Source organism: Rhinatrema bivittatum, chromosome 3 (assembly GCF_901001135.1).
Source record: "Rhinatrema bivittatum chromosome 3, aRhiBiv1.1, whole genome shotgun sequence".
Taxonomy (NCBI): domain Eukaryota; kingdom Metazoa; phylum Chordata; class Amphibia; order Gymnophiona; family Rhinatrematidae; genus Rhinatrema; species Rhinatrema bivittatum.
The window spans coordinates 544,756,668-544,781,582 of record NC_042617.1 but is presented as its reverse complement, the minus strand read 5'-3'; the positions used below and the strand labels follow the sequence as shown (position 1 = coordinate 544,781,582).

General features: G+C 45.2%; 1 protein-coding gene across 3 annotated transcripts in view; it reads right to left on the bottom strand.

Annotated features, from left to right (window-relative positions):
- Positions 1–24,915, bottom strand: part of TBC1D32 (TBC1 domain family member 32) — a 661,976-nt gene that overhangs the window by 374,123 nt on the left and 262,938 nt on the right. The window lies entirely within an intron of this gene.

Below are 24,915 nucleotides of genomic sequence, written 5' to 3'. Positions count from 1 at the left end.
TAAATTACCTGGGGATCCGGCGGTCCGGAACCCCCGCTGAACGACCTCCTGCAGTCGATCTCCTGCCGGCGCCATTTTCCGTACGAAAACGATTCGCGGCAAGAAATCGCTCCCTGACCCCCGCTGGACCTCCAGGAACTTTTGGCCAGCTTGGGGGGCCTCCTGACCCCCACAAGACTTGCCAAAAGTCCAGCGGGGGTCCGGAACGACCTCCTGCGTCAAATCGTTTTTGTCTATGGCCGCCGCCATATTGCGGCGGCCATTTTGACAACACGATTCTATTGAGGGGGCCGTTCCGGACCGCCGCCGTTCTGGACCACCGCCGAATCCCCAGGTAATTTAAAGCATTGGGGGGGGGGGTTCGGGAGGGTGGGGGATTTAATTTAAAGGATCGGGGTGGGTTTTAGGGGGTTTTAGTGTGCCGGTTTTCCTGCCCTCCCCCTTCCCCCGATTTACGATTTTTTAACGATAAATCGGGGGAATTGGTATTGTATCGTGGCCCTAACGATTTTTTGACGATTTAAAATATATCGGACGTCAAAAAACGATTCACATCCCTAGTAAATACCGCTCCATGCAGGTGTTCCCGTCCCCCCACCCCACACACACACATTCAACCCGTGCCTTTTGTTAAGGGTAGTAACTGTCACTTCATTTGGGTTACCCCAATTAACACAGTTTACCTCTTATCTTCATTTCCATCCTTTAGCCATTTAAGATCCTCTGATTTCCTTTTGAATTCTATGACCTTTATCTTTTCCGGGAGGGCATTCTATGCATCCTTCATCATTTCCGTGATGAAATATATTTCTTAATGTTGTTCCTGAGTCTACCACCTTGGTAGAATCATATTATGTCTCCTTTTCTGCAGCTTTCTTTCAACTAGAAAAAGCTTGATTCCTGTGCATCATTAATACCCTTCAGGTCTTAAAAGTCTGTATCATATCTCCCCTATTCTTCCTCTCCTCCAGGGTATACATATCTAGGTTCTTCAGTCTCAACTCATAAGTCTTTTGGTACAGCCTTCACACCATTGTGGTTGCCTTTCTCTGGATCACTTTCATTCTATCCTTTCTGAGATACTTTCTCCAGAACTGAACACAGTATTCCAGGTGAGGTTTTGAATATCAACCTCTTTTAAATATATTTAAAGCAAACATCATATGAAGAAGTTGGTTGGACTATTAGATGACGGGGGGGTTAAAAGGTCACCAAGGGAAGACAAGGCCATAGCGGAAAGACTAAATTAATTCTTTGCAAGGTAGAGTGGCAGTTAGGGATAAAACCACATTGTAATAATGTGGTTTGTTTTCCTTGGAATAGGATATTGCACAGTTAGAAGGATACATATTGGAGATCTATTCCCCATAAAGTAGCCCAGGTTGAGCAAAACAAAGGACCTTTTTGAGGAGTGTTTGTAGAGAAACAGAGATTTTCCAGCATTCTTGGAACATTGGGAGATTGAGGAAGAAAGACTTTTCTTGATACTCTGAAAACATTGGGATTATAATAGTGCCTTTAGTTTATTACATTTGATAAATTGCTTTTCTGAACATTAAGGGGATATTTCATGTATTTATACATGTTTTAATACGTGGGTGACATGAATTGTATTGTGAAGATTGCCTGTACATTTGTAGATCTGTATTAATGTATTAGATGTGGTTTAGTCCAAGTGCAAAAGAGCGAAACTCGGCCAGAGTCAGGCGTTTTAATAAAGGGCTTGTTTTTATCATCCGATTCCTATTGTCTTCACTGTTACACAGCCCACTGGATCGGCTACCGCTTTGTTTTTTAGATGTGGTTTAGTCCATATTGATTTTTTTTTAAATATAGCTGTATACTTTTAAATGTACATTTTTTTAAACAGAAATTGCTGTATATTAAGACATTTTCTAAATAGTATTGTGATATATAAAGATTGATTAATACATTTTGTGAGATTTAGTAGATAGTTTATTATCTGTATTGATAATCCTTACCATTACTGAAGTGCCACTGCAGTACTTTTTAAATAGTATGCTATAAGGTTATAATAGATCTGTTGAGTTTTTATTTGTGTACATTATTAGACAGTTTTGAAGACTGAGCATTACCTTCAATTATATTATACCTTGGTGGAGATACCCATGCCAGAAAAAATATTTAATGGTGATAATTCAGAAGAACTGAAACAAATCACCATGAACCTTGAAGATGTAATAGGGTAGATTGACAAAATAAAGATTAGCAAATCACCTGGATCAGATGGTTTACACCACAGAGTTCTAAAAGAACTAAAAAATGAAACTGCAGATCTATTTCTAGTCATTTATAACCTATCATTTATTATTTATTATTACTATTTATTTATTATTTATTATTACTATTTATTGTTCTACTGTTCAAACTGTTATATGTAAAGCCTGTTGCTAATTTATTGTTTCACTGTAAACCGAGGTGATGTATAATTATACGTACCGCGGTATAAAAGAATCTATAAATAAATAAATAAATAAATATCATTGAAATTGTCTATTGTACCTGAAGAGTGGAGGGTGTAGAACTCAACACCAGTCTTTAAAAAGGGCTTCATGAATGATCCAGGAAACCAGATATCGGACAGTCCGATTTCGGTTTCCAGAAAAATCCAATAAACTATTCTAAATAACATAATTACACAACATAGAGAAAGACATGTTTAAAGGGACACAACCAGCATGGATTTACACAAGGGAAGTCTTGTCTCACCAATCTACTACATTTTTTGAAGAAATTAAACATGTGGCTAATGATAAGCTGGTGGATGTAGTGTATTTGGATTTTCAGATGTTTGACAAAGTCCCCCATGAGAGACTCCTGTGAAAATTAAAAAGTCATGGGATTGGAGGCAAATGTCCTATTGTAGATTGTAAAATGGTTAAAAGATAGGAAACAGAGAGTAGGAATAAATGGTCAGTTTTCTCAGTGGAAAAGGGTAAACAGTGGAGTGCATCAGGGATCTGTACTGGGACTGGGGCTTTTTAATATTTATTTTATTTGCAGTTTTTATATACCAACATTTGTTTAGTAACCTCACATCGGTTTACATTCAACAAAAAGTTGCAGCAGTACTAAATAACAGGAGGTTAGCACCAGTGCATTACAATTAATGAATAAACTTAAGTAAAGAGGGGGGTGGAAAAAAGGTGCAAAAAGATACAGTAAGTGAAAAGAGATACAAAGAATAATGCTATAACGTGGGACAAAGAAAGATAATTGTAAAATACCTTAAGCGAAGAGCGTTACAAGGCAAAATGCCATATAGTGGAACTTGAATAAATAAATGTGAGAAAGTTTCAAGAACAAAGATGATCTTATGAATATTCCATAGAGAAACAATTGCAGGCAAGCAGGTAAGAGGAAAATGTGTAAATTATGTATAAGCTTGAAGGAATAGCCATGTTTTGAGTTTTTGCTTAAATTTTATAGGGCATATTTCTTGACGTAATATATTTATAAATGATCTGGAAAGGAGGACAAGTGAGGTGATCAAATCTGCAGACAACACATAATTATTCTGAGTTGTTAAATCACAAGCGGATTGTTAGAAATTGCAGAAGGCCCTTGCAAGACTAGGAGACTAGTAAATTACATTTAATGTGGACAAGTGCAAAGTGATGCACATAGGGAAAAGTAACCCACATTGTATTTACACAATGTTAAGTTCCATATTAGGAGTTACCGCCCAGGAAAGGGATCTTGGTATCTTCATGGACAATACTTTGAAATTCTCAGCTCAATGTGAGGTGGCAGTAAAAACAGCAAACAGAATGTTAGGAATTATTAGGAAAGGAACGGAGAAGGTCATACCTCTGTATCGCCCATGGTGAGACCGCACTTAAGAGTACAGTGTGCAATACTGGTTGCCGCATCTCAAAGATATAGTTGAATTGGAAAAGGTGCAAATAAGGGCGACTAAAATAATAAAGGAGATGGAATGACTGCCCTATGAATAAAGGCTAATGAGATTAGGGACGTTCTACTTGAAGAAACTGTTGAGGGGGAATATGATAAATGTCTCTAAAATCATGATTGGAATAGACCGAGGAAATGTGAACTGGTTATTTACTCTTTCAAAAATACAAAGACTAGGGGACACTCTATGAAGTTAGTAAATAACACATTTAAAATAAAATGGAAAAAAATAATTTTCACTCAATGCACAATTAAGCTCTAGAATTCATTGATGGAGGATGCTGTAAAGTCAATTAGTTTAGCTGGGATGAAAAAATGTTTGAACAAGTTCCTGGAGAAATTCATAAACTGTTATTAACTAGGTAGACCTGAGGAAAGCCATGACTCCCTGAGTGTTAGCAGCAGGGATCTATCTACTGTTTGGGATTTGATAGGCACTTGTGATCTGTTTGGCTACTGTTGAAAACAGGATACTGGGCTTGATGGAACCTCAGTCTGACCCAGCATGACAATTCAAATGTTATATTATCTTCGTATCACTCCTACCCTTATGGGCTCCATCTCCTTTTGTCTAAAGAGAACACCTTGAAGGGCATATGCAATCTCTCTACTTCTCACATATTCTGCAGGAGGGATACTCTTATCCACATCCACCGGAATAAAATCTCCAATGACTAACACTTCCTTTCTTCCAACGTTTTGGATGTTTTGGCCAGATCTCTGTCCAGTTCTTCTATCTGATAGGAAGGCCTGTAGATCACACCAGTCTAAATGGAAGTGCCATGATCTTTTTTTAAGACACTCCACATCACTTTATCCTTTCCCCACACCCCCTATATTTCAGTTACTAGGATATTGTTTTTGACATAAAGAGCTACTCCTCCCCCTTTTCATTCCTCTCTATCCATCCTCAATAAGTCATAGCCTGGGATGGCCATATCCCATTTATGAGACTCGCTGAACTTCATCTATGTAATAGCAACAATATCCAAGTCTGCCTCCATGTCTAGGGCCTTCAGGTCTGGAACTTTAAAGATAAGACTACAAGCATTTGTGCACTATCCTTTCTAGTTTTTTTCCCCTCAGCTTGCTGCTATTCCTGGGCAGCTTTTCTTCTATTATGCTTAAGAGTGAATCAATTTTGTTCTTTTCCACTCACCTTCTGTATTTTTATGCATTGGGGATGACATTCCAATTTCATTGGTTTCTTTTTGCCACCCCAGTCCCCTAGTTTAAATGCCTGAAGACATATGTTCTGATTTTCTCACTTATGAACCTTTTTCCTGCCATAGACAAATGTAGGCCATCTTTACCCCAGAGTCATTCATTATTTCAAACATGGCCCCAGTCCCCAATATATCCAAACCATTCTTCTTTATGCCAGGTTTTGAGACATGTATTGAAGTTGTCTTTATGGCTTGGCCTTTCTCTTCCCTTTCTATGAAGTTATCACTTCTGAAAAGGCAACTGTCTTTGTCACATGCCCAAGCTGCATCCCCAGAATCTGAAAATTTCTCTTGACTGTTTGGATGTTGTTTCTGGAAAGGCCATGGGTCCCCAGATGGATGACAGCCTTGATTTTATAGTCTTTACTTTCTTCCTTAATGGCACTGACATTCCAGTTCACACTTCTTCCAGCTAAGGATCCTGGAAAGCATTTAACTATTGTATGTCCCTCAAAATGAATCTCCAAGTTAGTGCCACTAATGATGGAGTCCCCCACCCAAAGGAGCTTTCTGTTAGGTTGTTTGGTTGTATTTTGCAGTTTCTGTGAGATTCTGCTGACATTGTCTCTCAGCAGAAGGGGCTTTCTATGATAATTGAAAGTATTTGGAGGTTTCTCTGTGCATTGCATGTCTTTCTTTTCAGATACCATTTCAGTTTCCATTTTCATTGTACAATGTGGAAGTGTTTGTATGGGTATCATTTGGGAGAGTGAGTGTCTCTATGACACAGGTCTTACCCTCCCAGAGCCCACAGTGATCCATTTTTTCCTGGGTTTCCAAATTCTCTGTGGAAGTGGAGGCAGATATTTTGGATGCTGCACAGTTGAGGAGGATTTTTTTAATCATAGAAAATTAATCTTTCAGTTGACTCAGCTCATTTTTTATTACAGACAGCTGAAGGCAAACAGGAAAAGCCATGAGCTTCCAGATGGTCAGCCTTCAGACTAAGGCACTGCAATTGTTACATTGAATAATAGCCATTATGTTGATTTGTTTAAATATAGAAGACCTATATTGTGATATGGAGCTTCTAAATACTTTGTTTACAACACTAGTTTAGCTTAATTGAACCTTGTTACATGTGTCCTAAGGCTATATAAGGAAAATAAGGTCAGGGGTAAATGGGAGATAAAGGCCCTTTAAACCCAAAACTAATTTGCTTGAGTGCTACCCCAAATCCTTTTTCACTAGAGCATGCAAGGAAACAAAAGAAAAAAAACAACCCAATTGCATTTACTCCTACAGCAGATTCTATATGAAAATAGCCCTAGCTTTTCTAATACACTTAGGGGTAGATTTTAAAAGAAGCGCGATCAGCCTACTTTTGCTTGCGCATCAGACTCAAGCAAAAGTACGCTGGATTTTAGTAGATACGCGCGGAGCCGCGCGTATCCACTAAAATCCCTGGATCGGCGCGCGCAAGGCTATTGATTTTGTATAGCCGGCGCGCGCCGAGCCGCGCTGCCTAACCCGTTCCCTCCAAGGCCGCTCCGAAATCGGAGCGGCCTCGGAGGGAACTTTCCTTTGCCCTCCCCTCACCTTCCCCTCCCTTCCCCTACCTAACCCACCCGCCCGGCCCTGTCTAAACCATCCCCTTACCTTTGTCGGGGGATTTACGCCTCCCAGAGGGAGACGTAAATCCCCGCGCGCCAGCGGGCCTCCTGCGCGCCGGGCCGCGACCTGGGGGCGGGTACGGAGGGTGCGGCCACGCCCCCGGACCGCCCCGGGCCGTAGCCACGCCCCCGTACCCGCCCCCAAAACGCTCCCGACACGCCCCCGAAACGCCGCACGCTCCGGCCCCGCCCCCCGACATGCCTCCCGACACGCCCACTCCGAAAACCCCGGGACTTACGTGAGTCCCGGGGTTCTGCGCGCGCCAGTGAGCCTATGTAAAATAGGCTCACCGGCGCGCAGGGCCCTGCTCGCGTAAATCCGCCCGGTTTTGGGCGGATTTACGCGAGCAGGGCTCTGAAAATCCGCCCCTTATTTAAATTCAAACAGGGAGAAAAGCAAAAGTTTTTTCTAAAGTACTCAAAACGAAGGTAAAAAAGTAAAGCAGTCAGCAGTATTGGCAGTAATATTTCCACAAGCAAACAGAGATTAAGAAATTCTGAGCCTGATATTCAAAACAGTACTTAGCCAAAGAAGTCCTATTTATCCAGCTAAGAGGCACCATTGAATATCTGACTAGGGTCAGCGGGCACAATTTATCTAGATAAGTCATTTATCCCGCTAAGTATTTAGCTGGATATGTCAGGAGAAGGGAATGGGCATAGTGGAGAGGAGAAGAACTATGCAACAAGAAAATAGGTGTGTTGCAAAGAAAACTCACATGTGGTCCAAGAAACTAATGATATAGGTGAACACAGTGGAAGAGAAGCAATGTTGCTTTCAAAAAGTGTACATAGCTTTTATTTCATAGTCAGTCCTCCAACACGGAACCATGTTTCGCAAGGGCTGCATCGGGAGGGACAGTTTACATATGAATGAATATCCTTTTTATGTTGTAATAAGGTTTAAACACAATTTCACAACAAAGCAAAACCTACTATAATGCCATGTACATCAAAGTCTTTCAAAGTTGTATGCAAATTTAAAGTAATAAATTTAAATCCAAATAAAGGAGGGATAGTGAGGCTTAAAGACCATTGAAGAGGCTCAGCAACTGGTAATTTTAAGATAGCCAAGGATATTGCCAGCTAGCTTGCCAAGCTGCAAAGTGCCTGAATATAAGCCCCTCTATTTCAAAAAGCAAGCAAAGATTAAGAAAGCAATACTAACAGCAGCATTTAAACAAGAATGCACAGATTAAGAAATACTGTTTCAAAGGCAAAAATTAAGAAAATATTAAATAAAGCAAGTAAAGCAACACTTGGCTATTAAAGAGTGAGTTTGGTCCTTGTGTGCAACACAGACACCAAAATGTGATCCCCAAGCTTACTTACACCGATTTGAACCAATTTCCTTCTCCCGGAAGAGGGAGGCTTCTCCTTGCCCTTCTTTTCTTTATGTTTTAATGTCTCTTGTGTTTTTCTTGTATTTGTACATTTATTTTTAGGTATGTTTATCTTGTAACTCGCCACAATCATTGGAGTGGTGGGTGAGAAATGCTTGTAAATAAATAAATAATATTGCCCAGATAAGAACACATACCTTATTTTACTCCTATAGTAGATTCTATATGAAAGTAGCCCTTGCTTTTATAATGCACATATTGAAAAAAACTATATTGAAAAGAACTGGTCCCAACACCAAAGCCGGAGGTATTCTTACTCTAAGCATTTTTATTTTAAATAAGTGGAGCCTTGAAAATAACAGATATACTGGAAAGCAATTAAATGATAATCCAATCTGCTGTGCATAGGAAAGGCTGTCTGAAAAGTGTCCACCCTATATGCAAGTAAAAGTATGTGGGTTATTCCACGACTCATGTACTTTTACCTGACTACACAATTTTGAAAATTGCCCCTACTATGTACTAAAAAATAACAAAATTAACTATGGTTTCTAGATGCTGTTCTTTCCATATTTTACTAACAGCTAAGCTGTTTGAATATTCATTACAACTCTGGCTCCCTACTCCTAAAAGTCAAGATTCTACCAAGAATCACACATCTGTTTGGTGTAAATGGTGCTATTTAGGATAATATTGTTATAAACTGATTCAGTCTACAGAGACAACACAAATGTATACATCTTGCCATTAAAAAGTCCAATCCAACACTTTCAACACATAGGGGGTAATTTTCAAAGGAGTTACATGCATAAATGTAACTACTATTGTAGCAATTTTCAAAAGCCATTTACTCACGTAAAGTGCACTTATGCGAATAAATCCTATGGACGATTCAATGGCATATATTGTAGCAATTTTCAAAAGCCCACTTACTCGAGTAAAGTGCATTACATGCGTAAAACCCAGTTTTACGCATGTAAATGCTTTTTAAAATCAGACCCATATTGAACAATGGTGCCTTCTCTTTGACTGGTACCATTAACCAACTCTTACAATAATACAGGCTAAGAAGCAGAAAAAAATTCTGTACCTTCTCAAGATTCATTCTTAACTGCGGATCACCATTCCATCATGTACGCTTACAATATCTTATCAACAGAGCCTTGCATATTTTCTTATCTCCATCTCTAATGCTTTGGTAATTTCTTTTGGCTCAGTAGAATTCAGCACAGTTCATTGCTGCTATCAGTTCATCAAAGAACTGAGGCTTACCATTTATTTCTATTTTCCAGAAGACTGGAAACAGCATTGAATATTTTATCTCATTGTTCTTCATCTGTTATTATATCTCACTTCTATTCAGATGATCTTAAGTGCTACAATCCGGATAAATGCCTATTTTGGTACCATTGTATACTGGTGTTCTTTTCTCCCTTGCTGCTTGTAGTATTTTACTGTTATTCTAGTATCTGAGGAAATGAAAATAAAACTCCTCAACATTGCACCTGGTAGATAGTATCTGCCTAGCATTCTAGGGGCTCTCTCAATTTTCAGACCAGCATCCTATCTAAGCAAATTTTTCAGCACAGTGTCTGTGAATTGCTCCAGGATCTAATAGTCTCATTCCCTTGAACAACCACTGGTTAAAGCAAAATTGCTTACCTTGTAATAGGTGTTATCCCAGGACAGCAGGATGTAGTCCTCACATATGGGTGACATCATTGATGGAGCCCTATTGCGAAAAACTTTCTGTCAAAGTTTCTAGAAACCTTTGACCAGCACTGTGAGGCTGCTGAGCATGCCCAGCATGCCATGATATTCTCTGGCACAGGGGTCTCCCTTCAGTCTCGTATGTAGCAATAAGCTTTAGCAAAAAATAAAATAATAAACGTATCGGACCCAACTCCGCGGGGTGGCGGGTGGGTTTCGTGAGGACTACATCCTGCTGTCCTGGAATAACACCTATTACAAGGTAAGCAATTTTGCTTTATCCCAGGACAAGCAGGATGCTAGTCCTCACATATGGGGGATTAGCAAGCTAGAGGCTGAGTCATTTTGTAGTGAAGCAACAGTGAAGTATTGTTGAAAATGAGGCAGCCGAAGATCACAGCAGGTTGGATGTAGAAGGAGTTGGGATTAAACTGGAAACAAGATCTTTAAGACAGATTGTCCATAGGCTGAATCTTGTCGTCCTTCTTTGTCTAAACAGTAATGAGCTGCAAAGGTGTGAAGAGAACTCCATGTTGCTGCTTTACATATGTCAAGAATTGGCACTGAACGATAGTGTGCTACTGAGGTTGACATTGCTCTTACTGAATGCGCCTTTACTCGCCCTTGGAGAGGAAGGCCTGATTTTTCATAGCAAAACTGTATGCAATCTGCTAGCCAATTGGATAGAGTATGTTTACCCACTGCTTTACCCGGTTTGTTTGGATTAAAAGATACAAAGAGTTGAGTGGATTTTCTATGGACTGCAGTGCGGTCTAAGTAATATGCTAGCACATGTTTACAGTCCAAGGTATGTAAGGCCCGTTCTCCTTCATGAGAATGAGGCCTTGGAAAGAATGTGGGTAAAACTATGGATTGGTTCAAGTGGAATTCCGTAACTACCTTGGGGAGGAATTTTGGATGTATCCGGAGAACCACTCTGTCATGTAGGAATTTTGTATAAGGTGAGTACGTGACAAATGCTTGTAACTCACTAACCCTTCTAGCCGATGTAATGGCTATGAGGAAGATAGTCTTCCATGTGAGAAATTTAAGATCACAGGAATTCATGGGTTCAAATGGAGAACGCATGAGGCTTGTTAAGACCAGATTCAGGTCCCATTCTGTGACTGGTGGCCGAATTGGTGGTTTAAGGTAAATTAAACCTCTCATAAATCTACTGACAAAAGGATGTATGGATATTGGTGCATCTCCCATCTTGTTATGGTAAGCTGAGATTGCACTTAAATGTACTCTTACAGATGTTGTCTAGAGACCTGAGTCTGAAAGATGGCATAAATAGTTTAGTAGGGAAGTTGTGGGGCAGGAGAAAGGGTCTATGTCCTTTTGTCTGCACCACAAAGCAAACCTTTTCCATTTCGTGGAATAATTCTTTCGTGTTGAAGGTTTCTGTGAAGCTATCAGCGCTTGAGATACATTGGTTGAAAGATTAAGTGGTTGTAAAATCAAGCTTTCAACATCCACGCTCTGAGGGATAGGGATTGAAGTTTGGGATGGCACAACTGACCCTCATCCTGAGTTATGAGATTGGGAGCCACACCCAGGCGACTTGGATCCTTGATCGAGAGGTCTAGAAGCGTGAGGAATCATACTTGTCGAGGCCAATACAGGGCTATGAGTATCATGGACCCCTTGTCCTGTTGCAGCTTCACTAGAGTTTTGGTTATTAGCAGTATCGGAGGATACACATATAAAAGGCCTGAGTTCCAAGGGTGAGCAAAGGCATCCTTGGCTGGCTGGTTTTTCTGTTTGTGTAGAGAACAAAATCTGTCCACTTTGTGATTCAGGTGTGATGCAAAGAGGTCTATTATTGGTTGCCCCCAACGTTTGAATATCCTGGTCGCTACTGAGGGATCCAGGGACCACTCGTGTGGTTGGAACTGATGACTGAGTCGATCTGCAACTACATTGTGGATGCCCGCTAGATAAGTGGCCCGGAGAAACATGGAGTGTGTCAGGGCCCAGTCCCAAATCTGAGCGGCTTCTTGACAAAGGAGATACGAGCCCGTACCTCCCTGTTTGTTGATGTACCACATGGCTACTGTATTGTCCGTTTGAATGAGAACAGTCTTGTGTGAAAGGCAGTCCTTGAACGCATGTAGAGCATAACGTATAGCTCGAAGTTCCAGGAAATTGATTTGAAACGTTGCTTCGAGTTTTGTCCAAGTACCCTGGGTTTGGAGATTGTCTATATGAACTCCCCAACCCAAGGTGGATGCATCTGTAGTTAAAGTTATCAGTGGGGCTGGTTGCTGGAAAGGTAGGCCCTTGCGCAAATTGTCCTTGTTTGCCCACCAAAGTAGAGATGAACGTAGTTGGTGGGTGACTTGAATTGGAGAGTACAGTGGTTGAATGGCTTGGATCCATTGTGATCTTAAAGTCCATTGGGTTACCCTCATGGCTAGTCTTGCCACGGGAGTGACATGAACTGTGGAGGCCATGTAGCCTAGTAAGGTTAGAAACTGATGAGCTGTTGCTTGTTTCTTTGAGTATAGTGAGTTTGCCATTAGGGAAAGTGTTTCTGCCCGGTCCTCGGGTAGAAAAGTTTTTGAAAGCATGGTGTTCAATTCTGCTCCTATGAATTGAAGCAGGTGAGACGGAATGAGATGGGACTTTTGATAATTGATAAGAAAGCCCATGGAGTGAAGTAGAGTAATTGTTCAACTGAGAGAAGCCAGGGCTCCTTGTTGAGATTGACTTCTGATGAGCCAGTCGTCTAGATAGGGGAAGACATGGACACATTCCTTGTGTAAGTGTACTGCTATTACTGCTAGACATTTTGTGAAAACTCTGGGAGCTGAGGCAAGTCCGAATGATAGTATACTGTACTGGAAATGTTGATGACCCACCATGAAGCGCAGATACTTGCGATGAGGAGGGAATATTGGAATGTGAGCGTAAGCGTCTTGTAGGAGAGTGGGTGGAAGAGGAAACCGCCTCCTCACATGAGCTCCAGACAACTTTATCCCCGGTACCGCTGATGCCCCCAGGAAATCCTGCAGCTCTGCAAGGAGCAAACGGGAAGGATCCTAACCACGAAAGTGAGAATGAAACCGCCGGAGAATCGTGGCTGTGCGATGAAGGCGGCGGGGAGGAACAGCAGAGGCCACACCTCGTGGAAAAGACCGGCCTGGGAGACGCTGCAGGCTGTACGATACAGCCTCCAACAGAAAGGAAAGTACTTTTAACATTACCTAAAAAGAAAGAATTAATCAAACCAGAATCTTTTTCTTTAGAGAAGATATGGGAAGCAATACAAACGGTTAATGCTAATCTTTTTAATCAGATAAATCCTTGGTGACTATGTTAAATAATACCACGGTGAGAATGGGAAAACTAGAGGAAAATATGAATAAACAAATGGAAAGATGTGAAAAGGTTGAGAATGAAGTGAAAGAAATGAGAAATCTTCAAACCAATGTTATAAAAGAAAATTCCATATTAATGAACCGTTTAGAAAACATGGAGAATCAAATAAAAGGGAGAAATCTGCGTTTAATAAATTTTCCTATGGTGACCCCACGAGACATGTGGAGGCAATATTTGATTCAGGCATTAAAGATTTCAGAGGACTTGATACCACCTACATCTAAGCTGTACTATATACCAGCCTTTAAAAAAACAGAGAAGGAAGGAGAAAAGGTTTGCGGTTACTACCCCAAACCAAATAAGCCTGATACTTCACTTTCAATGCACATCCTGCTTCAACGGCAGGGGAGAAGAAAAACTGATACTTCACGCATATCCAGCATAGCTCTTTGCTTCAACGGCAGGGGAGAAGAAAAACTGATACTACAAGCATATCCAGCATAGCTCCCTGCTTCAACGGCAGGGGAGAAGAAAAACAACCAATAAGGGCTGAATAACACAGTCTGGGTAAAACAAATAAGCATGGGTGTAGCTTGCTTATTGCGGCGGTTACTTCCCCTACTACCCATAACTAATCAAGCTTGATATTTCACTTGGTTGCAGCTCCATCACTGCTCTCTACATTAATGGTGGGGGTGGAAGGGAAATAGAACCAAAGAGCTAAGAGAAACAGATAAGTATGAGAAAAAAATGTGAAGCTTGCTGGGCAGACTGGATGGGCCGTTTGGTCTTCTTCTGCGGTCATTTCTATGTTTCTATGTTTCTATATGAAAAAGATTTTCAATTGTTAACTCCTGTGAACACAATTGAAATTCCAGCCTTGGAAGTAACAAACTTGTTAGAAACGACTCAGAGAGAACAAGTGAAGCCTGCCATTCTCATTGTGACATTTCTGCTTGAATCAGATCGTGATTGGATTTTGAGACTATATTTTCGTAATAGGACTGAGTCTTTTCTTGGTTTAAATGTTGGAATATTTCCAGACTTGGCAAGAAGCACCCAGTCAAGAAGAAAATTATTTCTGAAACTGAGACCTCAAGTACAAAAAATGGGAGCTATGTACATTCTCAAATATCCGTGTAAATGTTACATAAAATATAAAAATGTTTCCTATATATTTTTTCAACCTGAGCAACTGGAGAATTTCTTTAAAAAGTATTCATTAGATATAATAACGTCCTCTCCTGTTTTGGAAGGCTAAGTACTATAAGCCTGCAGCTGGATCCGTAATTATTAGAAATCTCCTGTATAGGACCCGTCAATTTTGTTAATTGTAAATGTTTATATTCCTGAGGTAGAGTAATGGATCTCTCCCTGGTGACGAGGACTTTAAAGCAGATGAAGTAGGGAAAGATGTTATTGTGAAATAATTGTAAAATGATGGTTTGTTGGTACTGCTTTCTACACAAGATTGTTTTCCTGATGTATTTTGGAAAATTCAAAAATAAAAAAAAAAAAAAAAAAAAGAAATGTGTTGAGATTTCTGAGGTCTAGTATGGGACGTAGGCCTCCGGTTTTCTTTGGAATGAGAAAATAACGGGAATAGAATCCTCTGCCCTGCTGAGTCCGGGGCACTGGCTCTACAGCTCTGGCTCTCAGAAGGGTGGATAATTCTACTTGTAGATGGATTATGTGATTTTTGCTTAATGGAAAATGTTTTGGAGTAGAATCTCTTGGAATTGAGACAAAATTGAGTTGGTATCCTCGAGATATTGAGGTTGAGGGTTGTAGAGATGGCTTTGGTCTCTGGTGATGGCCTCAAAAGCCTGCAGCCGGTCCCGTCTGCGGCAGAGGTTGAGGCCTAGCAGCCCTAGGTTGCCTGGGCTGAGATCTTTGCTGTGGCCTAGAAGATCTGCCTCTTGATGCTGGAGGGTAATGCCTCTGTCGATAGAAAGGTCATCGAGATTCCTCCCTTGGAGGTCGGCGAGATGATGGGGTAGCAGAATCCTGTGGAACTAATGATAGTTTGCGCAGGGTTTCTGTGTGTTCCTTTAATTGTGCTACAGCATCTTGCACTTTAGAGCCAAAAAGATTGTCACCAACATATGGTAAATCAACTAACTTTTCCTGGACTTCAGGCCTGAGGTCCGAAGCTTTAAGCCATGCCCAGTGTCTTGCACTTATACCAGAGGCCACTACTCTGGAGGCTGTTTCAAAACTATCATAAGCGGCTCAGACTTCGTGCTTGCCAGCTTCAAGTCCTTTGTGTATGATTGCTTGGGCTGCTTCTTGATATTGCTGTGGTAACAAATTTGAAAATTCTTGCATCTGTTTCCACAGATTTCTTTGATATTGAGTCATGAATAACTGATAAAATGTAATTTTTGTGTTTATTATGGCTCCTTGATAAATTTTCCTGCCCAGGGAATCCAAGAATCTATGATCCTTGCCTGGAGGAGTGAAGGAATGCGGCCTTATCCGTTTTGATTTCTTTTGTGTGGACTCCACAGCAACTGATTGATGTGGCAGTTGTGCTTTTTGGTAACCGGGGACAGATTGTACCAAATAAGGGGTGTCCACTCTCTTATTTATGGCTGGTACTGAGCATGGATGCTCGCAGAGTCTATGCTGCAAGTCCAGGAGGACTTCGTGGACAGGTATAGCCAAAACTGTTTTGGAGGGTCTATGAATTGGAGGACCTCCAGTGTTTGCTGTCTAGCATCCTCTTCGGCTACCAGAGTAAACAGTATGGTGTCCGCCATATCCTGAACAAAATTTGTGAAGGATAAATCCCCCAGTGGAGATTTCTTCCGTTCTTCTGGAGGGGAAGGATCAGACATAAATCCTTCAGAAGAAGTGTCTGTATGCCTGTCTTCCCATGTATCATATGGATTGTCCTGATGTGGAGATATTGGAGAATACCTTGCTGGACGAGGAAGTCCTTAAGAACCTGGCTGCGGATCATCAACGGGTATCCATCCAGGAATTTCTTCTCGTGGCTTGGATGGAATAGCGCCAACTATTTCATCAAATTTCTTCATGAGAAGCTGGTATAGCACAAGTTCAGGATGTCCTGGAGCCCCAGGTGATATCGGCATTGATGGTATCGGGTCTGGCATCGGCGATGGAATTGGCATCGTTATCGATGGTCGCCTCGGTATCTACTTCGGCTGTGGTGCCGGCATCGGTGCAGGCTCCGGCATCGGCGGGATTGTCGGCATCGGTGCGGGCACCGGCATCGGTTCAGGCACCGGCATCGACGTCTGTTGAACCTTTAAGGCTTGGAGCACCGCTTGACAGATGAAATCCGACAATTCCTGCATGACAGCTGGTGCAGGCAGAGCAGCTACACGTGGTGGCGGTGGAGGTGTCGATGGTCCTTCCACAGAGCCCTGTGGAGGTTCGACAACTGGTGCTTCGCCATGGGATGAAGGCCTCGGCGTCGGGGGTACCAGTGTTACCTGGATTCTAGGCCGTTTCGCGGTCGATTCCTCCAGAGAGAGAAGTGCCTCTGGTATCGATGGGTGTCAGTGCCGATGGCGGTGCTTCGAACGGTGTTCGGTCACTGACTTCGTCGATGCTATCGATGATGTTGGCGACAGATGATCCCCCAACCCTTCCGGACGATGTTTTTTCAATATTAAACATTTAGAGACTCTGGCCGGAGACGATTGAGTCGATGTGGAAGGGGATGGCGAAAGTTGTAAATGGAATAAGTGCTCCATTTTTTCTTGATGGACCTTTCTTCCCTTCGCGGTCATTTCTGCAGACTTGGGACAGGTTGTTACGTCGTGTTTTTCCCCTAAACAAAGTACACACTCGAGGTGTGGGTCTGTAATGGACATTGTCCCATTACAGTTGGGACATTTTTAAAATCCCATGGCAATATTTTATCGTCGACAGCCATCGATGAAAATGAGAGGAAACATGAGAGGAAAAAATGTTACTCAAAGAGTAAAAAAGAGACTAAGATTTACTCACCAGCCGGTGGAAACCTGAGAGACCCCGATATGGGAGAAAATAAATGGTTGTGAAATCTTATTTTTAGAAACTTTGACAGAAAGTTTTCCGCAATAGGGCTCCATCAATGATGTCACCCATATGTGAGGACTAGCATCCTGCTTGTCCTGGGATAATACATTTTATCCTATTCTCTTACTCATCAAATTAATTCTTCTGTATCTTAACTTTTGTTCTAGCTTGTATATTTGCTGTTCACGCTTTAGAACTGTGTCCTCCAACCTTGTTACTTTGACCATAGCTTGTTGGTTTAAATCATTTGCTTAATAAAGGAAATTCCTAAAGTCTCTTTTGTTGTGCATGCTCATCTTGACTAGATTCTAAGTTTCTGTAAAATACTGTGTACAGTGCTACAGAAATGTTAAGTAGCAGTAATAGCAGCAGCAGTTCACCAAAGCAAATTCACTTATTTTGCTTTTAAAATAACCAACAGTATTAGAAATAAGAAAATTATTCCTTACCTGCTAATTTTCGTTCCTGTAGTACCATGGATCAGTCCAGACGGTGGGTTATGTCCCCCATCCAGCAGATGGAGTCAGAACAGAGCTCGAGGGCTCCGCCTCCTATACCAGCTCACCCTCTGCTGGAGCTCAGTATCGTGAATAACAAAGCCCAAAAGAGCAATAACAAAACAATTTGGATCAAAACCCTGACGAAAGTCAACATCAAGAACAATAAAACAGGCATGACCTAACAAAAAGAGGTCGCCAACGTCAACTTGTGAGGAGCTGTACAACTCTGATAGAGAACCAGAGAGAAGAAAGAAGAGACAGTAGATAACAATGAATCCGAGCAGGTCGCAAGATCCCAGCGTGGTGGGCGTCTGGACTGATCCATGGTACTACAGGAACGAAAATTAGCAGGTAAGGAATAATTTTCTTTTCCCTGTACGTACCAGGATCAGTCCAGACGGTGGGATGTACCAAAGCTTCCCTACTATGGGTGGGCCCCTTAGAGCCCTGCTCGGAGAACCTGATCGCCAAATTGCCCAGGAGCCGAGGGCACCAGGTGTAGGCGATAATGCTTAGCGAAGGTGTGCAGCGACTTCCACGTCGCCGCCCGGCAAATTTCCTGTGGGGAGACGGCATGAGACTCCGCCCAAGACGCTGCGTGAGAGCGTGTAGAATGAGCTCGAACGCCCCTGGGCGGATCCCGACCGGACCCGATATAAGACGACGAGATGGCATCCTTGATCCAGCGGGCGATGGTCGTCTTTGAAGCTGAGGAGCCCTTCTTAGGTCCCGACCAGAGCACAAACAAATGATCGGAAACCCGAAAGGCATTGGTAACCTCTAGGTAGTGGAGTAAGACTCGCTTGACGTCCAAGTGACGAAGAGACCTCGACTCCTCTGGAGAGAACGCCGGGAGTTCCACCGTCTGATTCACGTGAAACGAAGAGACCACCTTCGGGAGGAAGGAAGGTACTGTACGCAGCGAGATCCCCACCTCCGAAATGCGAAGGTAGGGTTCCCTGCAGGAAAAAGCCTGCAGCTCCGAGATTCGACGGGCAGAGCATATTGCCACGAGAAAAACTGTCTTCATAGTAAGATCTTTAAGCGAAGACTCCTGTAGAGGTTCGAAAGGAGCGCCCGCTAGGGCCCGGAGAACCAGGTTAAGACTCTACGACGGACAAGGGTCCCTGACCGGCGGCCGTAGATGTTTGGGCCCCTTCAGGAATCGGGCGATATCCGCCTGGAGAGGCAGGGCGACCGGTGTCTGTACCAGAACATTCAGGGCCGCTACCTGCACACGTAGGGAATTGTATGCAAGACCCTTATCCAGCCCGTCCTGCAAAAATTGAAGGATCAGAGGTACCGACGCCTCCGTGGGTCGGGCCCCATGATCGGTACACCAGGCCTCGAAGACCTTCCACACTCGCACATAAGCAACAGAGGTAGAAGGTTTGCGGGCCCGGAGCATCGTAGAGATTACCGCCTCCGGGTAGCCTCGTCGGCGGAGGCGGTGCCGTTCAAAAGCCAAGCCGCAAGACAAAGGAGTGCCGCCTGCTCGAAAAAATACCGGTCCCTGCTGCAGGAGCCGAGGAAGATGACTCAGGCGTAACGGTCCGTCCACTGCCATGTGAAGCAGGTCTGCAAACCAAGGACGACGCGGCCACTCCGGAGCTACCAGAATCACGGGACCGCTGTGAGTTTCTATCCTGTGGAGTATCTTGCCCACTAAGGGCCAGGGAGGAAAAACATAGAGCAGTTGATCTGCCGGCCACGGCAGCGCTAGAGCATCCACCCCCTCCGCGCCGCGCTCCCTTCTGCGACTGAAGAAGCGAGGGGCCTTGGCGTTGAGGGCGGTCGCCATCAAGTCCAGTCGCGGCGTTCCCCAACGGCGAACCAGGAGCGTCATCGCCTCGTCGGAAAGGGACCATTCGCCGGGGTCCAACCGCTGACGACTCAGGTAATCCGCTTGCACGTTGTCCACGCCGGCGATGTGGGAAGCCGCGAGCCGAACCAGATGAAGTTCCGCCCAGTCCATCAGGAGCGTGGTTTCGGCGGAGACCTGTTCGCTCCTCGTCCCGCCTTGACGATTGATGTACGCCACCGTGGTGGCGTTGTCCGAAAGAACCCGTACCTCTCGGTTCCGAATCAGGGGGAGGAAACGTCGAAGTGCGAGGCGTACTGCTCTGGTCTCCAGACGATTGATCGGCCACCTCGCCTCCTCCGGGGACCACGTCCCCTGTGTGGCGCTTCGTTCGCAGACCGCGCCCCACCCCACGAGGCTGGCGTCGGTGGTCACGATTACCCAAGAGGGAACGTCGAGGGAGACGCCTCGGGCCAGGTGAGCCGGGACCAGCCACCACTCCAGACTGTCTCGAGCTGACTGGGGGAGGGGTAGAACCACCTGATACTCCTGTGACACCGGTTTCCATCGCGACAGCAGGGACGCCTGCAGTAGACGTAGATGAGCAAACGCCCAGGGCACCATGTCGATGGTGGACGCCATCACTCCCAGAAGCTGTAGATAATTCCAAGCGGTGGGTTCCGACAAAGACGCGAACTGACGGACGTGCTCCCTCAAGGAGAGTGCCTTGTCCGCCCACAGGAAGACCATGCCTTGCTGAGTGTCGAAGGTCGCCCCCAGAAAATCCAAGCGTTGGGATGGGACGAGGGAACTCTTGGGGAGATTCACAACCCAGCCCAGAGAGCGAAGCATCTCCAAGACTCTGGCCACCGAGGCCTGTCCATGCGAGAAGGACTTCGTCCGCATCAGCCAGTCGTCCAGGTAGGGGTGCACTAAGATCCCCTCCCGCCGAAGGGCCGCCGCCACCACCACCATGATCTTGGTGAAGGTCCGCGGAGCCGTTGCGAGCCCGAAGGGTAGGGCCTGAAACTGAAAATGCTGACCGAGGATCTTGAAACGTAGGTAGCGTCTGTGGTCCGGACGTATCGGAATGTGCAGATACGCCTCCGTCAGATCCAGGGAAGCCAGAAACTCCCCCTGGTGTACCGCAGCAATCACTGAACGTAGCGTCTCCATGCGGAATCGGTTGACCCGCAGAGAGCGGTTCACTTCCTTCAGATCCAGTATGGGCCGGAACGAGCCGTCCTTTTTGGGAACCACGAAGTAGATGGAATAATGGCCCGAGCCCACCTCGGCGAAAGGAACGGGAACGATAGCCTCTATGGCTTGCAGACGGTCTAGTGTCTGTTGAACCGCCATCCGTTTGAGGTCGGAGCCGCACGGAGAGAAGAGAAATCTGTCCCGAGGAAGACGGACAAATTCCAAGGCGTAACCGTATTGGATGGTGTCCAGGACCCACTGATCTGAAGTAATCTTCACCCACTCCTCGACGAAATCTGTGAGTCGGCCCCCGATGGGCGGACAGGAGGAGTGGGTCGGTCTGGCATCATTGGGTAGATCTGCCGGGGGGGGTTCCCCTGGCCCGAGCCCTCTCTCGCGGGCCTCCGCCCACGAAAGGACCGCGACCACGGTTGGGATCTACTGGGAGCAGTGCGAGGATTGGACTGCCGGTAGGATCTATAGCGTCGCTGTGCTCGAGCCCTGGTTCTGGTGGAGGCAAACGGCCTAGAAGGCCTCTGCCGATCTTCGGGTAGATGATGCACTGCATTTTCCCCCAGTGACTTCATGATCTGATCCAGGTCGTTCCCAAAAAGAAACTTCCCACGAAAAGGAAGGGATCCCAGGCTCGATTTGGAGGAGGCGTCCGCAGACCAATTCCGGAGCCACAGGAGGCGACGAGCCACCACCACCAACACCATGGAGCGGGCCAGAACGCGAGAAAGGTCATACAGAGCATCCGCCCCGTAAGCGATGGCAGATTCCAGGCTGTCGGCCTGAGCTGCTTCTTCCGGAGGCAACTGTTGCGACGTCAGGAGTTGCTGGACCCAGAGCAGACTAGCCCTCTGGGTCAAAGAACTGCACATGACAGCTCGCATCCCTAGGGCCGAAACCTCAAACACCCTCTTGAGGAATGTCTCCAATTTGCGGTCCTGTGTGTCCCGTAGGGCCGTCCCGCCCGTCACCGGGATCGTAGTTCGCTTAGTCACCGCTGAGACCGCCGAGTCTACCTTAGGGAAACGGATGAGATCTAAGAAATCCTCAGGCAAGGGATATAATTTTTCCATGGCCCGGGTGACCCTCAATGCCGCTTCAGGGACGTCCCATTCCCTCGTGAGGAGCTGGAGAAAAGACTCATGGACCGGGAAAGCTTTAGCCCTAGGCCTAAGGGCGGCCAGGACCGGGTCCCCTTTCTTGGAGCACGTTGCGACCGCCGGAGCCACAGGCGCCGGGGGGTCCGGTGGAGGATCCAGATCTAGCTCTTGAAGGGTCTGGTGGAGCAGGTCTTCTAGTTCCTCCTTATGGAAGATCCGCAAGGCTCGCGGGTCGTCGCCCTCCATTTGCCCCTCCAATTGCGCCGGATCCGGAGGGTCCGAAGGGTCAGGGCCCAAAGGGGGAGCCGCTCCCGCCACTCGAGGCTGGGATGGCAAAGCCGAGGAGCTTGTGGCTGGCCCAGCCGAGGACAGGGGCCCGGAGGCCGGAAACGAGAGCTTGGGAACTTTGGGAGCAGGAGGCCCCGAGGGGGCTCCCCCCGGCTCTGTCAGGCCCTGCAGGTAAGCCGTGTGCATCTTTAAAATGAAGTCCGGGGAAAAGAACGGCAGGCTGGCTGAAGTCGCAGCCGCAGGGGCCCCTTGCGATGGTCGGGCCGGTAGAGCTTCCTCTGGGCTTCAGTGCAGGCGGGGGGCGCCCCGAACTGCGTCTGTTTCCTCCGGAGCGTGTTCTGAAGGAAAATCCCGCTCCAAAATGGCCGCCGTTCCCGCCATTGGCGAGGACGTGGCCGGCCTGCTCATCCCTGGCTGTGGTGAGGAGGGCGCTGGGCGCGAACCCGAGCCACGCGAACCACCTTCCCCTTCAGGGAGGCAGCGCGGGCAAACTCCCTCCTTTGAAAAACGAGACCCTGCCTCACCGCAGGTCTCGCAGCGGGAAAAGCGCGGCATGAAGAAGCTGCTATGAGAAATCGCCTCGGAGGGGGGCCAAAAAGGAAGCGCACCGCGGGGGGGCCGAAAGGCCGACACAACCCGCCTGACAGATCCGTAGGCGCCGGCGGGAAAAACCGCTAGCGGCGCGCCCAGGCCCGAGATAGCGTTCGCCGGGCCACAGGACCGTCAAGGACCGCGTGAGAGAGCCGGGTGTACCGGCAAACGCCGACAAGTGAAGAGAAAAGCTGCAAGAAAAACCACACAGAAAATAACACTTACCCCAAACGTAGGAAAGTGACACTGCAGGAGGAGGCCGAACAGAGAAGCACGCCTCCTCAAATCACTGACAGAATAAATTTTTTTTTTTTTTCTCAATTAACTTGATCCAAATTGTTAGCTAGCAAACAAAAGACAGGTAGAACTCAAAGAAAAGTAGAAAGAGACTCAAAAACCTGTCAGACTGGGGAAGCACTGTTTCCCCAACTCACATCTGCTGGAGTCAGAAAGATACTGAGCTCCAGCAGAGGGTGAGCTGGTATAGGAGGCGGAGCCCTCGAGCTCTGTTCTGACTCCATCTGCTGGACGGGGGACATAACCCACCGTCTGGACTGATCCTGGTACGTACAGGGAAACCATCCATTTTAGAATGTGTGTGTGTGTGTCAGCTTATGTATATGAGAAAGAGGGAGTGTGTGCAAGAGTGAATGTGTGCATGTGTGTGTGTGTGCATGAGAAAGAGGAGAAATGAAAGAGGGTAGAATGTGTGCCCCCTACTAATCTGTGGCAATCTCAGGGTTCTGGAAATCAAAAGATTCCAGGTATGGAGAGTGGGGAATTTTTTAATCCTTATTAGTTTTAATTGTTGGCTGCTATTTGATGTGTCTGATGTTTTGAAATATTTTATTGGTGTTTGGGAAATGTAAAAATAATTTATATGTTATGGTGTGGCGGTTGCCTAGGGCTTCACAGACCACAAGTTGGGAATTACTGCACTATTCAGTCCACTAATCAGTTAGAGTTTGTTTGGCAATTGCCTCTCTCAATCTATTAAGATCAGAACACACAAACAGTTGAGAAGCTTGAAAGTGAGGTTGAGTCCTCTTTAAGTAATAAATCAGAGCTTTTGCAATTGAAGGCAGCTATGCAAAGAATAGACAGAAACTCCAGTCTAGCACAAATGCATCGGGAGATAACTTGTAATCATTCAGATGCATGGAACAGAACTTCACTACCTTCCTGTTGTCTTCCGATGTGAACAGGTCAATCACTAGTGTTTTCTAATGTCTGAACAACATGCTTGCAATCTCTTAATTCAAGGGCCATGTGAGCAGTTGCAGAACTCTGCCGAGATGGTCCCAGTAGGAAGATTGCCTGGAAATGTGTGTTTTGATGACTGGCCCAAGACAAGATTCAAAGAGCCTACTTGCAAAGGGCAAAAAGCCCGTACTTCTTTGTTTATTTACCTAGAACATGGCTACTTGGGTTTCTGATTAGAAGAAAGCCCTTAGTGCATAAACGGATGGCTCGCAACTCCAGAGGGTCCAAGAAGAACCACTGAGCACTCTGTTAGAGGTATTAGTGGACAGTCACCTGATGTACCAGGACATATAATGAGAAACCCACCATAAAAACCTCCAGGTTCATCTACCACTGGAGGAATGTTTGCATTTTTCGAGTTACAGTAAATTAATAGAAACAACTGAACCCATTGACCTTGGAAGGCCCACTGAAGAGCCCGCAAAAACAGATGAGTCAGAGGAACCACATACACTGCCACAGCCACTTCAGTGTTCACTAAGGAAGGATCAGGAGTAGACCACAGAAAATGGATACAAATAGCATTGGCAGTGAGGGAAAACCCAAATAATTTTCTGTGTTCAAGAGGAGCTAGCTAAACTAAAAGTAGGTAAAGCAATGTGATTGTATGGGATAGAGCTGAGGGTTTTAAGGAACCTAGAGAAGTTCTGGCAGCTCTTCTGGCTGACCTTTTCAATGCTTCCAGAGTCGAGAGTAGTTCTAGAGGACTGAATACAAACAGATGTGGTTCCTCTTCACAAAAGTGGAAGTAAGGAAGAGGCTGGGAACTATAGACCAGTTAGTCTGACATCTGTGGTGAGTAAATTAATGGAATTGCTGCTAAAGCATAGTGCAACAATGGATTTTAAGATCTGAGGAAATGAAAAGTCTAACAAGAGGAGATGATTTGTACACTGCAATCTCCACTAGCTGCATTGTATAAATCAACTCTTTTCCATCACTTATAAGGACTAAAATTCTTTAGTGATGTCAA